General features: G+C 47.7%; 1 protein-coding gene across 1 annotated transcript in view; it reads right to left on the bottom strand.

Moving 5' to 3' along the window:
* The window catches only part of KCNN3 (potassium calcium-activated channel subfamily N member 3), a 138,696-nt gene that overhangs the window by 81,834 nt on the left and 41,079 nt on the right, over positions 1 to 15,783 (bottom strand). The window lies entirely within an intron of this gene.

The following is a 15,783-nucleotide window of genomic DNA, read 5'->3' as shown; positions in this document are numbered from 1 at the left end:
TAAGAACAGAGGGAAAGAAAGGTGCCCACGGGTACGTGCCTCCAGCCACACCCACGCTTTACAGAAGGGGTCCCCAACCTTTTTGAGCCTGCGGGCACCATTTGGAAACAGCATGGTGAGCGCGGCCACAAAATGGCTGCCTCGGCGGGCGGAGCCAGCCACAAAACGACTGCTGCAGCTTGCCTTCAGTCACAGAGCTAAGACCTTTGTGCTGTGGCGGCCGCTGCCATCAAAGCAACATTTAAAAAAATGCGCCCAGCCAACTGAATCTCCAATGGCCAGTCGGAAGCCTCGCTGGGCAGAATGCCCCAACTAGCCCCGCCGAATTTCTAAAAGCACTTGGTGGGTGCCAGGAGAGTGTCAGCAGGCACCATGCCACCCATATGTGCTATGTTGGGGACCCCTGATTGCCTTCAGAGTAGCCGCAGACTTCTGAGCGGCCAATGGTTTATGGTATCTCCAGGACAGGTAAAGGTAGTCCCCTGTGCAAGCACCGGGTCATTCCTGACCCATGGGGTGACGTCACATCCCGACGTTTACTAGGCAGACTTTGTTTACGGGGTGGTTTGCCATCGCCTTCCCAGCTGGGGGTAAAGGTGGAATGAAATAGGACAACCAAATACCTAAACGAGGAAACCTGGGAAATCTTCCGCCCATTAATTATCCATGTCTCTCTTTAGGTGGAAGAGGAGCAAACGTAATAATTTGAGGTTTATTAAAATTTATAGCTAATTCCTCATTTTTTTAATTATTTTTTTGAAGAGGGCAGGGACACAGCCGATCTGAAAAGGGGATCCTTAGGCCACAACCCAGCAAAACCATTGAAAAGGGGCAATTAAATCTTGAATGCATAAAGATTCGACATAACTTTGGACTAACCAGAGAATCCAGATAGGAAGGAAGGTTACCCTTGTATAACAGGCCCAGGGCAAGTGGAGAACATGTCCTCCGAGCATCAAAATGAGTGTAACTCTTTATCTCTAGCACAGATCAATTTGGCCACATGTTTTTTACATTGATCTAACAGAATTATTGTGGTCTGTGTTTCTGTTATACGCTTTCTTTTGTTGCCTTCCAATAACAGCACACGCTTTAGTAGTACCTGGAGGTTGGCAACCCTACTGGGGGATGTAGAGGGGAGGTAGTTGTGAGTTTCCTGCACTTTGCAGAGGGGTTGGACTAGATGACCCTGGTGGTCCCTTTGAACTCTATGATTCTATGAAGCTCAGTGTGAGCGAGATGGGGGGGGTACTGATCTATTTGCCTACTCTTGCCGTTTTCCACAACTGCTTTGCAAAAAAAAAAGAGAGACCCACAATTGCCAAACGATTCCAGAACCCACAATTTCCAAACGATTTGCTCGCTCGCGCATGCAAGAGCCACGGGCGCACGCCGGCGCTCATCAGCAGCAACGCCCTGCCTGCTACCAGCCAACCACCTGCCTGGCACCGCGCCACCATGCCCACTTGAATGACACAACCAACTTCAGAGAGCAAACGCTCCTGGAAAGCCATGCCGGGATGACAATCAGTTGTCACAGCAACCGTCGGGTTCACACAGGGCGGCGCAGTGGTTGGGGGTGGGAGAGCCAGGCCAGGCCGAGGGTGGGAGTCAAGAGGGCCGATTTCCATTCATCCTCCAGTGGTCCAGCCAACCAATCTGCTCCCCCCCCCCACGCTTTGTTCCTCCCTGCTGAGAGAAATCAGGCCAAGCCACGACCTGAAAAAGGCTTCCTTTATGACGAATGCAGCACTACCAGTATAAAAGGCCTGAAGCGGAAAGGCAGCATGGTATAGTGGTTGCAGTTTCACACTAGGACTGGAGAGATCTGGGTTCAGGTCCCTGCTAAGATGAGAAGCTGACATAAGAACATAAGAACATAAGAAAGAACATAAGAAAGGCCCTGCTGGATCAGACCAAGGTCCATTGAGTCCAGCAGCCTGTTCACACAGTGGCCAACCAGGTGCCTCCAGGAAGCCCACAAACAAGACGACTGCAGCAGCACCATCCTGCCTGTGCTCCACCGCACCCAAAATAATAGGCATGCTCCTCTGATACTAGAGAGAATAGGTATGCAGCATGACTAATATCCATTCTAACCAGCCATGAATACCCCTCTCCTCCATGAATATGTCCACTCCCCTCTTAAAGCCCTCCAAGCTGGCAGCCATCACCACATCCTGGGGCAGAGAGTTCCACAATTTTAACCATGCGTTGTGTGAAAAAATACTTCCTTTTATCTGTTTTTAATCTCTCACCCTCCAGCTTTAGCAGATGACCCCGTGGTCCAATCATTTTCTCTGAGCCTGTCCTACCTCACAGGGCTGTTGTGAGGATCAAAAAAATAGAGGCAAGGAGAATCGCATTCCCTGCCTCGAGCTCGTTGGGGGAGAGCGGGTAACAACAAAAAATGAATAAATCTTCATCTTGAAGATTAAAAGAATAAGAACTTAAGATAATAGAGGAAAGTAGATAATCTATGATGACAATAAGGACAATAAGTAAGATATAGAGTATAAAATGTAACTAGGCAGCTAGCAATAATTTTGTTATTATAGATATATCCTTTACAATTGAAAGCGGAAATCTTATGTATTTGTATATGTGTATATGTATATATGTATATGTATGTATATATGTGTATAAATATATAGAGAGATTGTTTTCTTTTCTTTTTTAATGTATGTCTATGTTTATGTATTGAAATAAAAAATGTTTAAATGAATAAATCTGAGTTAATGCAAGCAAAAGCAAGCAAGCCACATACGAACACATGAAACTGCCTTATCGGTCCATCAAAGTCAGCATCGTCTACTCAGACCAGCAGCCGCTCTCCAGGGTCTCAGGCTGAGGTCTTTCACATCTCCTACCACCTCATCCAGGGACTGAACCTGGAACTTTCCGCTTGCCAAGCAGATGCTCTACCCCTGAGCTGTGGCCCCTGCCTCCGTAGACCTAACAGCTCACAGTTGACCAAAAGCTCAGGGAGAAACCCTGAAGATTGTCTCTCATGTACTCCCGAGGCATCTCAGTACAATGGGGTTTTAACTCCTGGCCTTCTCGTGAGTTTGAAGGTGGCAGAGGGCAACAGATCACAGCCAACCAGTATGCCCTAAAACAGGGATCACCAACATAAGAACATAAGAAAGGCCCTGCTGGATCAGACCCAGGCCCATCAAGTCCAGCAGTCTGTTCACACAGTGGCCAACCAGGTGCCTCTAAGGAAGCCCACAAACAAGACGACTGCAGCAGCATTTTCCTGCCTGTGCTCCACAGCACCTAAGATAATAGGTATGCTCCTCTGATATTAGAGAAAATGGGTATGCATCATGACTAGTATCCACTTTGATTAGTAGCCATAAATACCCCTCTCCTCCATGAACCTGTCCACACCCATTTGAAAGCCTTCCAAGTTGCCAGCCATCACCACATCCTGGGGCAGGGAGTTCCACAATTTAACTGGGGCGCCATGGCACCCACCAACACACTTCCTGGTGCCTGCCAAGTGCTTTTAGAAAGTGGGTAGGGCTAGGTGGGGTGTTGCTGTTGTTTTTTTACCCAGCAGGGCTTTTGATTGGCTTTGCAGATTAAAAGGCATTCTTTTTAACCGAGTTTCTGCCTGAAATGCTGATGAATTACTATGAGAGCTACGTTTAATTCTGCTCCCGGACATTATGGCCGTTTATGCATGGGTACTTTCACCAACATTTGTCCCAATCTGATTCAGTTGTTCCTTGGAGTTATGCATGAGTTTTCTGTCCATTAGAGTTTTCTGTCCCTCGCGGCAAGCCCTCGCAATGTCCGGGTCTTCCCATTCCTCTGTTAACCCAACCCTTCCCTCTCCCCTGAGCAAAGCCCAGGTGAAATCCCCATGCAGAAGGCAAAGTGCGGGGCACCCAAGCTTGTTTTTGCTCACAGCCAATTACAAAGCAGCATGTCCGGAGGCGGGGATTGAAATACTTCCTGCTTCCTCAGAGCTCTTTCTAAGTGGAAGAAAGGCTTTTTAAAACAGAGGCTTGGATTTCTCCCCCCACCTTTCAGATTGCTCCGTTATTGTTGTTTTTTGTTCTTAAAATGCTTTTTTATGTGGCAATTGTGTTTTTTGTGGAGGTGGGGAATTTTCTCTCACAGTAAGCACTACAAATAAGCCAATTAAAAAGCAGCATTTCAAGAGGCGGGGACTCAAAAGCTTCTTGATTTCAGCTTGGAGACTGCTGGGGCATAGATTCCCAACAGGAAAGTGTGGGTCCAGCCAGCAACGACCCTCGGGTAAAACTCCCATGCATAAATGACCTATGTGGTTGCCTCTGCCTCCTGCAACAGCCATTCTGAAAGTGTCCCCACCGCCCCGTGTCCAAACTCCAAAGGTGCCTGCAGGCTCAAAAAAAGGGGGGGCTGCTCTAAGCATCTCCAAAGCTTCATATAACGTCAGGGACAAGGTCTGATCCATTTCTGCTGGGCGTGAACAGCCACGATCCTGGCGATCGCCGAGTTTGCAAAAACTATTGAACTTGCATCTGGGTCAACCATCACAAGAAATAACAACTGCTTTCCTAAGATGTCCCCGAGGGAGGTGCTAATTCCTCAAAATCCAAAAATACTGCTGTTTCTGTCCAAATAGCGCACTTTATTCAGTTTGCTGAAAAAATCTGTGCTTCCTTTTTTTAATTTCCACCTTGACCTGGATGGCCTAGGCCAGCCCAAACTCAACCGATCTCAGAAGCTAAGCAGGGTTGGCCCTGGTTAGTACTTGGATGGGAGACCACCAAGGAAGTCCAGGGTTGCTATGCAGAGGCAGGCAATGGCAAACCACCTCTGAACGTCTCTTGCCTTGACCTGGATGGCCCAGGCTAACCCAATCTCATCAACTCTGGGAAGCTAAGCAGAGTCAGCCCTGATTAGCACTTGGATGGGAGACCACCAAGGAAGTCCAGGGTTGCTATGCAGAGGCAGGCAATGGCAAACCACTTCTGAACGTCTCTTGCCTTGACCTGGATGGCCCAGGCTAGACTGATCTCGTCAGCATCAGGAAGCTAAGCAGGGTTAGCTCTGGTTAGTAATTGGCTGGGAGACCACCAAGGAAGTCCAGGGTTGCTATGCAGAGGCAGGCAACGGCAAACCACCTCTGAACGTCTCTTGCCTTGACCTGGATGGCCCAGGCTAGCCCGATCTCGTCAGCTCTAAGAAGCTAAGCAGGGTTTGGCCCTGGTTTATACTTGGATGGGAGTCCACCGAGGAAGTCCAGGGGTTGCTATGCAGAGGCAAGCAATGGCAAACCACCTCTATTCGTCTCTTGCCTCGGAAAACCTGTGGGTTTGCTGTGACTTGATAACACTTTCCACCACCATTTTTAACTTTTATTTTTTCCTGGATGGAAAACAAAAAAAACCCCTAAAATGCACATGCTAAGGTGCCATAGGTTGCAGCAGTTGTCAGTTCTCTTCCTCTCTCTGGCACTAATTGCATTCCAGATTTAGCTCGTTTTAAAAAGGCAAAGCGTGTATAATTTTAAATTTCACAGATATGCCAAACTGCATGCTGGGATACATTTTTTATTGTCAGACAAGGAGCAGGCGGTCGGTCAGAGGCCTTTGACGCGGTCTAAAAATAAGAACCAGTAGCTTGAATTGAACCTGAAAACCGATTGCTGGTGGTAGAAGTTTCAGTACCGGAAGTATGCATTCTCTACTATGAACCAAGCAGCAGTCACGCTGCCCCATTCTGAACTAGCTGAAATTAATGAATTGTCTTCAGAGGCGACCCATGTAAAGTGCACTGTCGTAATCTAACCTGGATGTAATCAGAACATAGATAACCGTGGCTCGATCGTGCTTTTTGAGGAATACCTTTCTTTGCATATATGACTTTCTAGATCAGAACCGTGCACACAACCTCTTCTTGGGTCCATAGTGCCATTAACTGTGTCTATATTTGCGACATCAACAGAGGTATAGTGTCCAGATCACGTGAAGTGATGGTATCGCTTTACTCTGCTCTGGTAAGACCTCACCTACGGTACTGTGTTCAGTTTTGGGCACCGCAACTTAAGAAGGATGTAGACAAGCTGGAATGTGTCCAGAGGAGGGCAACAAAGATGGTGAGGGGTCTGGAGACCAAGTCCTGTGAGGAAAGGTTGAAGGAGCTGGGTATGTTTAGCCTGGAGAGGAGAAGACTGAGAAGGGATATGATAACCATCTTCAAGTACTTGAAGGGCTGTCATAGAGAGGAGGGTGCCGAGTTGTTTTCTATTACCCCAGTTCGGACCAGAACCAGCGGGTTGAGATTGAATCAGAAGAGTTTCCATCTAGACATTAGGAAGAATTTTCTAACAGTTAGAGCAGTTCCTCATTGGAACAGGCTTCCTCAGGAGGTGGTAAGCTCTCCTTCCCTGGAGGTTTTTAAGAAGAGGCTAGATGGCCATCTGTCAGCAATGCTGATTCTATGACCTTAGGCAGATCATGAGAGGGAGGGCACCTTGGCCATCTTCTGGGTGTGGAATAGGGGTCACTGGGGGAGTGGTGGGGAGGTAGTTTGGCATTTCCTGCATTGTGCAGGGGGTTGGACTAGATGACCCCGGTGCTCCCCCCTCCAACTCTATGATTCCATGAATACCTTTTCTTTGCATACATGCCTTTCTAGATCAGAACCATGCACACAACCTCTTCTTGGGTGCAGAGTGCCATTAACTGTGTCTATATTTGCAACATTTGAGGTCATGTTGCTTAATTATCTATCAAATCATTGATGTCGCCAACACAGTAAAAAGGTTTGATGATGAAGTAAATCTATATGTCGATTCCTCAGCGTTGGCAGATCTGCGGATACCTAAATCCATGGTTTGGTCCCACACCGAGAGAAAGGAGATTTTCCTCCAAACTTGGGGGAACCCTACCATGCCATGTCGGAATTCCAAACGTGCCCGCAGGCTCAAAAAGGTTGGGGACCCCTGCGTTAGTGTGGTCCCTATTACAGTTATAAAAAGGCCCTCTAGGATAATTTGGTTTTGCATAGTTTGCGGAATGCCAGGAGCCCGGGAGCTTTCCTGACCTCCTCAGGCAAGCCATTCCATAAGGTTGAGGGCTACATCAGAGGTCGCACATATGGGGCAACTGCCGAGTTTGACTCTTTGCAGAGCGGCACCTGCAAAAGGCCCTGCTCGGTTGAGTGAAGCTGTCGTCCCGGAGCATCGCAGGAGTGGCGGTCCCACAGATATGAGGGTCCAAAGCCCTCTCATAATGCTAGAAAGCGGGGTCATCTGCTGAAGCTGGAGGGTGAGAGATTCCTTTTTTTAATAGAATTTTTACTGACAGAAAAAGAAAATATTTTTTAAAAAATAAAGAAATTACAGAAAAAATAGAAAGAAAAAGGATTTTAAGCAAAATTAAAACAGAAAAAAACAAAAAATGTATAGAATTAAAAGTAAAAGTCCCCTTCCCTCCCTCGTGTTATGTGCCCACCCCTCCCCCCATTGTGACTTCCGGATAAGTACCCCTTAACTTTATATGTGTGTGTGTGTGTGCGTGTGTGTGTATGTGTTAAGTACCGTCAAGTCGCTTCCGACACATGGCGACCCTATGAATGAAAGTCCTCCAAAATGTCCTATCTTTGACAGCCTTGCTCAGATCTTGCAAATTGAAGGCTGTGGCGTCCTTTATTGAGTCAATCCATCTCTTGTTGGGTCTTCCTCTTTTCCTTAACTTTATATCATCCACTATATATTTAGTTTACTACAATATTTTATTTAGAACTCTTTCACAATCTTCATAAAATCAGTCTTTGCCATGTTAGCCCAGTGTACAAGGGCCTTATGCCAGTCTCTTTTAAACTTCGACATCATTTCCATGTACACTATTAGTTAATTTGGCCATTTGTACAAAATATAATACTTTATCTCTCCAATCCTTTAAAAGAAGCCTAGTTTCTCCCTTCCAGGTTTTAGCTAATGTTATTCTTGCAGCCGCAAAACTATAATGACAGATCATCTTATCTACTTTCTCCATTTCTTTTGGTAATAGGCCTATTAGGCAGGATTCTGGTTTCCGTTTTATGTTCCCGTAAATCAAATTGTTAGTTTCTCTTATAACCTTTTCCCAAAATTTTTTAACTAAATTGCAGGTCCACCAGGCGTGGAAAAATGTGCCTTTTGTTCTTTACATCTCCAACATTTGTCAGAAATAGATTTGTCCATTTTGGCCAATATCTCTGGGGTTATATACCATCTGTAAAACATCTTATACATATTCTCTCTTATACTACTAGCAATTGTAAATTTAAATTCTTTTTCCAAAGTCTTTCCCAATCTTCCAGAATCATTGAATCAAAGAGCTGGAAGGGACCACCAGGGTCATCTAGTCCAGCCCCCTGCACAAACCAGGAAAATCCCAATTACCTACTGCCCATGCTATCATAACCTTTTTGGCTCTTTCTTGTTCTAGATTGAATTCTAATATCAGTTGATACATTTTGGAAATCATACCTTTATTTTCCGATTCTAATACTACCTCCAAAGTTGACTAATCTATCAACCCTAACCTTTGATCTTTTTGAAATATATCATTTAATTGGAAATATTTAAACCAATCTAAAATACCTAATTCCTCCTTATTTTTAATTTCCATTGACCATTTTCATACTGTATATATTCCCTATAAGTCTTACAATGAGGGTCCATATTTGGACCTCTTCTTGAAAAAGCCTCTCCCATAATACTAGAACGCGGGGCCATCTGCTGAAGCTGGAGGGTGAGAGATTCCAAACAGATAAAAGGAAGTATTTCTTCACACAACGCAGAGTTAAATGGTGGGACTCCCTGCCCCGGGATGCGGCGATAGCTGCCAACTTGGAAGGCTTGAAGAGGGGAGTGGACATGTTCATGGAGGAGAGGGCTATCCATGGCTACTAGTCAAAATGGATACTAGTCTGATCCAGCATGGATTTTCTGATGTTCTTATGAAGGATAGAGCTATTCATGGCTATTAGTCAAAATGGATACTAGTCATGATGCACACCTATTCTCTCCAGGATCAGAGGAGCAGGCCTATTATGTTAGGTGCTGTGGAGCATGGGTAGGACAATGCTGCTGCTGTCGTCTTGTTTGTGGGCTTCCTGGTTGGCCACTGTGTGAACAGACTGCTGGACTTGATGGACCTCGGTCTGATCCAGCAGGGCCTTTCTTATGTTCTTAAGGCCAAGAAGTAACTAAGGGCGAAAACGCATGGTCACTTTATCCTCCTTTAATCCCTGTTTCAGCCAGGATTCAGCCACGATTGAATGCATGCGTTTCGCCTAATGTGAGTTCGATCCTGGCTAAAACAGGGATTAAAGGAGGATAAAGCGACCATGCGTTTTTGCCCTAACTGGCATCCGGAAGAATTTTCTATCCTTCCTCTTTCACCAGGCCCAGCTCCGTTCGTGCTAAGCTATGCGCGTGCTAGGAAACTTTCAATCTTTTTGCTGGGGGGGGGAGAACCCCTCTGAAATCTATTTAAATAGACACCCCCCCCCCCAAGCTCCGGCATTCCCCGCCTGACAGGTTCCTGCCCTGGGGCACTGCAAACACAGAGAATGAGTGAAGGAGGAGGAAAAACAGTGCTTTCCACCCAGCCGCCGGGAAGGCTCTGATCTCTTTCTCCCTGGGAGGAAAGACTTTTCCAACGCCAGGGCTGCTACCGGGTTTCCACGGCAACCGCATCCCAATTCCAGCGGTACCTAATTAGGCTTTCCCAAGACTAATTGGCGGGGGTGTGTGTGTGAAGGGATGGGGAGAGGAGAGAAAGAACAGAGCAGGGAAGAGCCGCTGCCCGGGTAGCAAAAACATCAAGAAGCTTTAGTGGGCCGGATCAGACGTCGAGCCCAAATCTACCTGGGTGGCCTTTGGCAAACTTTATGGAATCGCAGCGGTCTTAGAATCATCGAATCAAAGAGCTGGAAGGGACCACCAGGGTCATCTAGTCCAACCCCCTGCACAAAGCAGGAAAATCACAATTACCTCCCCCCAACCCCAAGCGACCCCCCACTCCATGCTCGGAAGATGGCCAAGATGCCCTCCCTCTCCTGATCCACCTAAGGTCATAGAATCAGCATTGCTGACAGATGGCCATCTAGCATCTGCTTAAAAACCTCCAGGGAAGGAGAGCTCACCACCTCCCGAGGAAGCCTGTTCCACTGAGGAACTGCTCTGTTAGAAAACGCTTCCTAATGTTTAGCCGAAAACTCTTTTGATTTCATTTCAACCCGTTGGTTCTGTTCCGACCTTTTGGGGCAACGGAAAACAACTCAGCACCAACCTCTGTACGACAGCCCTTCAAGTACTCGAAGTTGGCTATCATATCACCTCTCAGTCTTCTCTTCTTCAGGCTAAACAAACCCAGCTCCTTCAACCTTTCCTCATAGCCGTTGGTCTCCAGACCCCTCACCATCTTCATTGCCCTCCTCTGGACACATTCCAGCTTATCTACATTTACTTAAATTGCAGTGAAGCTTGTCTACATCTTTCTTAAATTTTCTCCACTTGCTATTCTTTATATACCTCATCATTCCTGCACACCCCCACGCCCCTTGGAAGCAGCTGTGACTCAGCGGCTCAACCCTACAGTGTGGCGTAGTGGTTGGGAGCGGCGGACTCTAATCTGGATGAACTGGGTTCAATTCTCCACTCCTCCACACGAAGCCTGCTGGGTGACCTTGGGCCAGTCACCGTTCCCTCCCAACTCTCTCAGCTCCACTTGCCTCGAAAGGTGTCTGTTGTGGGGAGGGGAAGGAAAGGCGATTGTAAGCTGCATAGTTAAATTGTGGAACTCCCTGCCCCAGGAAGTGGTGATGGCTGCCAAATTGGAAGGCTTCAAGAGGGGAGTGGGCATGTACATGGAGGAGAGGGCTATTCATGGCTACTAGTCAAAATGGATACTAGTCATGATGCATACCTAATCTCTCCAGGATCAGAGGAGCAGGCCTATTATATTAGGTGCTGTGAAACACAGGCAGGATAACACTGCTGTTGTCTTACTTGTGGGCTTCATAGAGGCCCCTGGTTGGCCACTGTGTGAACAGACTGCTGGACTCGATGGGCCTCAGTCTGATCCAGCAGGGCTTTTATGTTCTTATGCTTTGAGACTCCTTAAAGGTAGAGAAAGTTGGCATATAAAAACCAACTCTTCTTCTTCATAATATTGTCAAAGGCTTTCACGGTCAGAGTTCATTGGTTCTTGTAGGTTATCCGGGCTGTGTGACCGTGGTCTGGGTATTTTCTTTCCTGACGTTTCGCCAGCAGCTGTGGCCGGCATCTTCAGAGGAGTAACACTGAAGGACAGTGTCTCTCAGTGTCAAGTGTGTAGGAAGAGTAATATATAGTCAGAAAGGGGTTGGGTTTGAGCTGAATCATTGTCCTGCAAAAAGCTGAATCATCCTGCAAAAAGTATCAAAGGCAATGTGCAAATCATTGTCCTGTAAGTATCAAGATAATGTGCTAATGAGGGTGTGGTATGTTAGTATGGAACCATTGTATCCTAAAGTGATCTGTTAATTTGTGAAATCCAAAGCTAATCTGCATGGCTATTGTGAACTGTAGTCTTTGTTAGTCTGGAGGTTTTCAGGACAGGAAGCCAAGCCTTATTCATTCTTAAACTCTCTTCTTTTCTGTTAAAGTCGTGCTGATGTTTATGAATTTATGAAGAGTGGTGGTTTGGAGCAGTGGACTCTGATCTGGGGAACAGGGTTTGATTCCCCACTCCTCCATATGAGCGGCAGACGCTAATCTGGTGAACCGGGTTGGTTTCCCCACTCCACATGAAGCCAGCTGGGTGACCTTGGGCTAGTCACAGCTCTCTTCGAGCTCCCTCAGCCCCACCTACCTCACAGGGTATCTGTTGTAGGGTGGGGAAGGGGAGGTGATTGTAAGCCGCTTTGGTCCTTCCTTAAGGGGTAGAGAAAATCGGCATATAAAAACCAACTCTTCTTCTCCTCCTCCTCCTCTATGGCCTGTTGTCGGATCTCCAGAGTAACCAGTTGGCCAGTATGTAAGACAGGATGGTGGATGGGGAAGGGCCGTGGCTCAGTGATAGAGCATCTGCTTGGCATGCAGAAGGTCCCAGGTTCAATCCCCGGCATCTCCAGTTAAAGAACTGGGCAAGTAAGTGATGTGAAAGACCTCTGCCTGAGACCCTGGAGAGCCATGGAGAGGGGCCGTGGCTCAGCAGTAGAGCATCTGCTTGGCATGCAGAAGGTCCCAGGTTCAATCCCCGGCATCTCCAGTTAAAGGGACTAGGTAAAAGGTAAAGGTCCCCTGTGCAAGCACCGGGTCATTCCTGACCCATGGGGTGACGTCACATCCCGACGTTCCCTAAGCAGACTTTGTTTGCGGGGTGGTTTGCCAGTGCCTTCCCCAGTCATCTTCCCTTTACCCCCAGCAAGCTGGGACTAGGCAAGTAGGTAATGTGAAAGACCTCTGCCTGAGACCCTGGAGAGCCGCTGCCGGTCTGAGTAGGCAATACTGACTCTGATGGACCAAGGGTCTGAATCAGTATAAGGAAGCTTCATGTGTTCATGTGATTACATTGACCCCTGGTCTGATCCATCAGGGCTCCTCTTACGGTCTTATGAACCTTTGAAATAAATCAAGTCCAGGAGAGCCAGGCGCCTTCATTACCACCCCCGTGCTGAAAACCTCCCCATGTACTCGACGCTTGGGGCATAAACAGATTACAGAGCAAACCCAGGAGGGATGAACGGCCTCCTCTCCTTTCCCCCCCTCACCGTCTGGGAGTGCTCAGACTTTTAAAAATGCTCTCGCGGCCGGCTGGTGGCTGCGGTGGGATTGCATTTCATTTCCGCAGCAGAACGAGAGAAACCCGTTTGGAATCACCCCGAGCGAAGTGCTAATTAATGAGAAGAGAAGGAGAGAGGGTGTGCGGCGCGCAAGGATTCCCTGCCCCCCTCTGGAGCTGGAGGTTCAGCTACGCTTCAGCCCGAGAAGATTTTCCAATGCCAGAGAGAGCACGGCTCCGGAATATTAACAGCCGAGAAAGCGCGCGCCCCGGATGGCACAGCGCACTGGTAGAGCACATGCTTTGCATGTTCAGGGCCACGGCGTCAGTCCCCAAAAATCCCGCTTAAAAAGGATCGCCTGCAGTAGGGCTGGGAAGGTCCTCTGCCCAAGGTGCTGGAGAATCGGGACTGTTTGTCGGGTTGCCAGCTCCCTCTTTGTCACCGGAGGGAGGTTTTGGGGCGGAGCCTGAGGAGGGCGGGGTTTGGGGAGGGGAGGGACTTCGATGCCATAGAGTCCAATTGCCAAAGCGGCCATTTTCTCTAGGGGAACTGATCTCCATCATCTGGAGATCAGTTGTAATAGCGGGAGATCTCCAGCTAGTACCTGGAGGTTGGCAACCCTACGGGGTTCGGAACACAGCTTTATGTGTTCATGGGATCAGTTCTCAATGGATTTGTCTAATCGCCCCTCTTCTAAACTCCCCCCCAAGCCAGATCGCCACACCCTCTAGCAGAGGATTCAGAGGACTATCTTGCACTGCATGAAGAGGTTAGAAACACGGAGACATAGAGCCGAAAGGGACCTCAAGGGTCATCTAGTCCAACCCTCTGCACAACACAGGAAATTAATAATTAACCCCCCCAAAAAAAATTCCCCAGTGACCCCTGCTCTATACCCAGAGGAAGGAAAAAAAATCTCTAGGCTCCCTGCCCAATCTAGCCTGCAGGAAAATTCTTTCCTGACCCCAAAAGTTATTATTTTTCTCTCCAGAGTCTACAGACGGTCAGTTTCACTAAATGAACACCCCCTCCCAGCAATCAGATTATCAAAGAAAAAGATCTCACAATCCGGCTTCTCCGCATCATATATAATTTGATAATTCTCCATCAAGCCATCCTCCAACGCTGCCACCAGTTCTTGTGCGGCGGGCGTGCCAACTCTGAATTCTGCAGATACATCGAAAGAGGTGGATCTGGGACTCGATAATCCTCTACAAAAGTAGCCCTGAGGCCCGATGCTGGGTGGGGTGGGTGGGGCTGGGAGAGGTTTTTGGGCTAAGCCATGGCGCAAGCCTTGGTCCAAATTCAGGGAAGGTGGGCTAGCCAACCCCGAACAGGGGAGGGGGGTAGGCTCAGTGGTAGAGCATCTGCTTGGTATGCAGAAGGTCCCAGGTTCAATCCAGAGCATCTCCAGTTAAAGGGACGAGGCAAGGAGGTGACGTGAAAGACCCCTGCCTGAGACCCTGGAGAGCAGCTGCCGGTCTGAGTAGAAAATACTGACGTCGATAAACCAGGGGTCTGGTTCAGCAGAAGGGAGCTTCATGTGTTCATGTGTGTAGATGGGGAGGGACTGTGGTAGAGCATCTGCTTGGCATGCAGAAGGTCCCAGGTTCAATCCCCGGCATCTCCAGTTAAAGGGATTAGGCAAGTGGGTTATGTGCAGGACCTCTACCGAGACCCTGGAGAGCTGCTGCCAGTCTGAGTAGACAATACTGACTTCAATGGACCAAGGGTCTGATTCAGTATAAGGCAGCTTCCTGTGTTCATGTGAGCACGACGCTCACATGCCTGCCCCTCTCCTCTGCTGGGGGAGCCGCGGCTTTCTCCTATCCCCCCGCCTTGGGTCGATGAACAGTCTTCAAATCAATTCTCGGCTCGCACGAATCCCTCACCGGGAAACACCCAGCCGGCCCTGACAGATGGACGGGGCTTGAAGGCAGAGAGGAAATTGGCTGGTTAGAATTCGCATCTGCCAGTGGGAAGCCGAGGCTGCATCTAATGGAGGGCATTCCTTGGAGGGGGGGATTCTCTCCTCTGCCCTCCCCTCTCGACCACAAGCTAACACAGGGTGTGTCAAACATGCGGCCCGGGGGCAGGATCTAGCCCCTTGAGAACTCTTATCTGGCCCGCAAGCCAGCTGAGGCAGCCACCCCTCTAGGTGTCAGCAATCAAAGGCTGTTAAATAAAAGAAAATACTGTAAAGAGTTCTTGTTTTAAAAGCATGTTTGTATTTAAAGTAAAAAAAAACCCAAAGTAAAATATTATATCATTAACTGGCGTTGTCTTCTATAAAGTTTGTACCTCTGGCACCTGGCATTAAATTTTATGGAATGAAGTACCCAAAGTTCAAGAAAAAAATCAACATCCAAGGCTGAAAGTTATACAATATAAAGGCTATGTCAATATAAAATGTGTATGTGTGCGTGTGTGTGTGTTATCTGTCAAGTCGCTTCCGACTCATGGCGACCCTAGGAATCAAAGTTCTCCAGAATGTCCTATCTTTGACAGCCTAGCTCAGATCTTGCAAACTGAGGCCCGTGGCTTTCTTTATAGAGTCAATCTATCTCTTGTTGGGTCTTCTTCTTTTCCTGCTGCCCTCCACTTTTCCTAGCATGACTGCCTTTTCTAATGACTCTTGTCATCTCATGATGTGACCAAAATACGACAGCCTCAGTTTATCATTTTAGCTTCTAGGGTCAGTTCAGGCCTGATTTGATCTATAACCCACTGATTTGTGTTTTTGGCAGTCCAGGGTATCCGTAACCCTCTCCTCCAACACCACATTTCAAAGGAATCTACTTTCTTCCTGTCAGCTTTCTTCATTGTCCAGCTTTCACACCCATACATAGTAATAGGGAATACGCTGACATGAATTAACTTGATCTTGGTGGCCAGTGACACATCCTGACACTTCAAAATCTTTTCTAGCTCCTTCATGGCTGAGCTTCCCAGTCTCAATGTCCTGATTTCTTGGCTGCCGTCTCCCTTTTGGTTGATGATGGAGCCAAGGAATAGAAAGTC

The sequence above is a fragment of the Euleptes europaea genome, chromosome 7, assembly GCF_029931775.1.
Source record: "Euleptes europaea isolate rEulEur1 chromosome 7, rEulEur1.hap1, whole genome shotgun sequence".
Classification (NCBI taxonomy): Eukaryota; Metazoa; Chordata; class Lepidosauria; order Squamata; family Sphaerodactylidae; genus Euleptes; species Euleptes europaea.
Note: the sequence above shows the minus strand (reverse complement) of the source record. Positions and strands in the feature narration are given on the sequence as shown.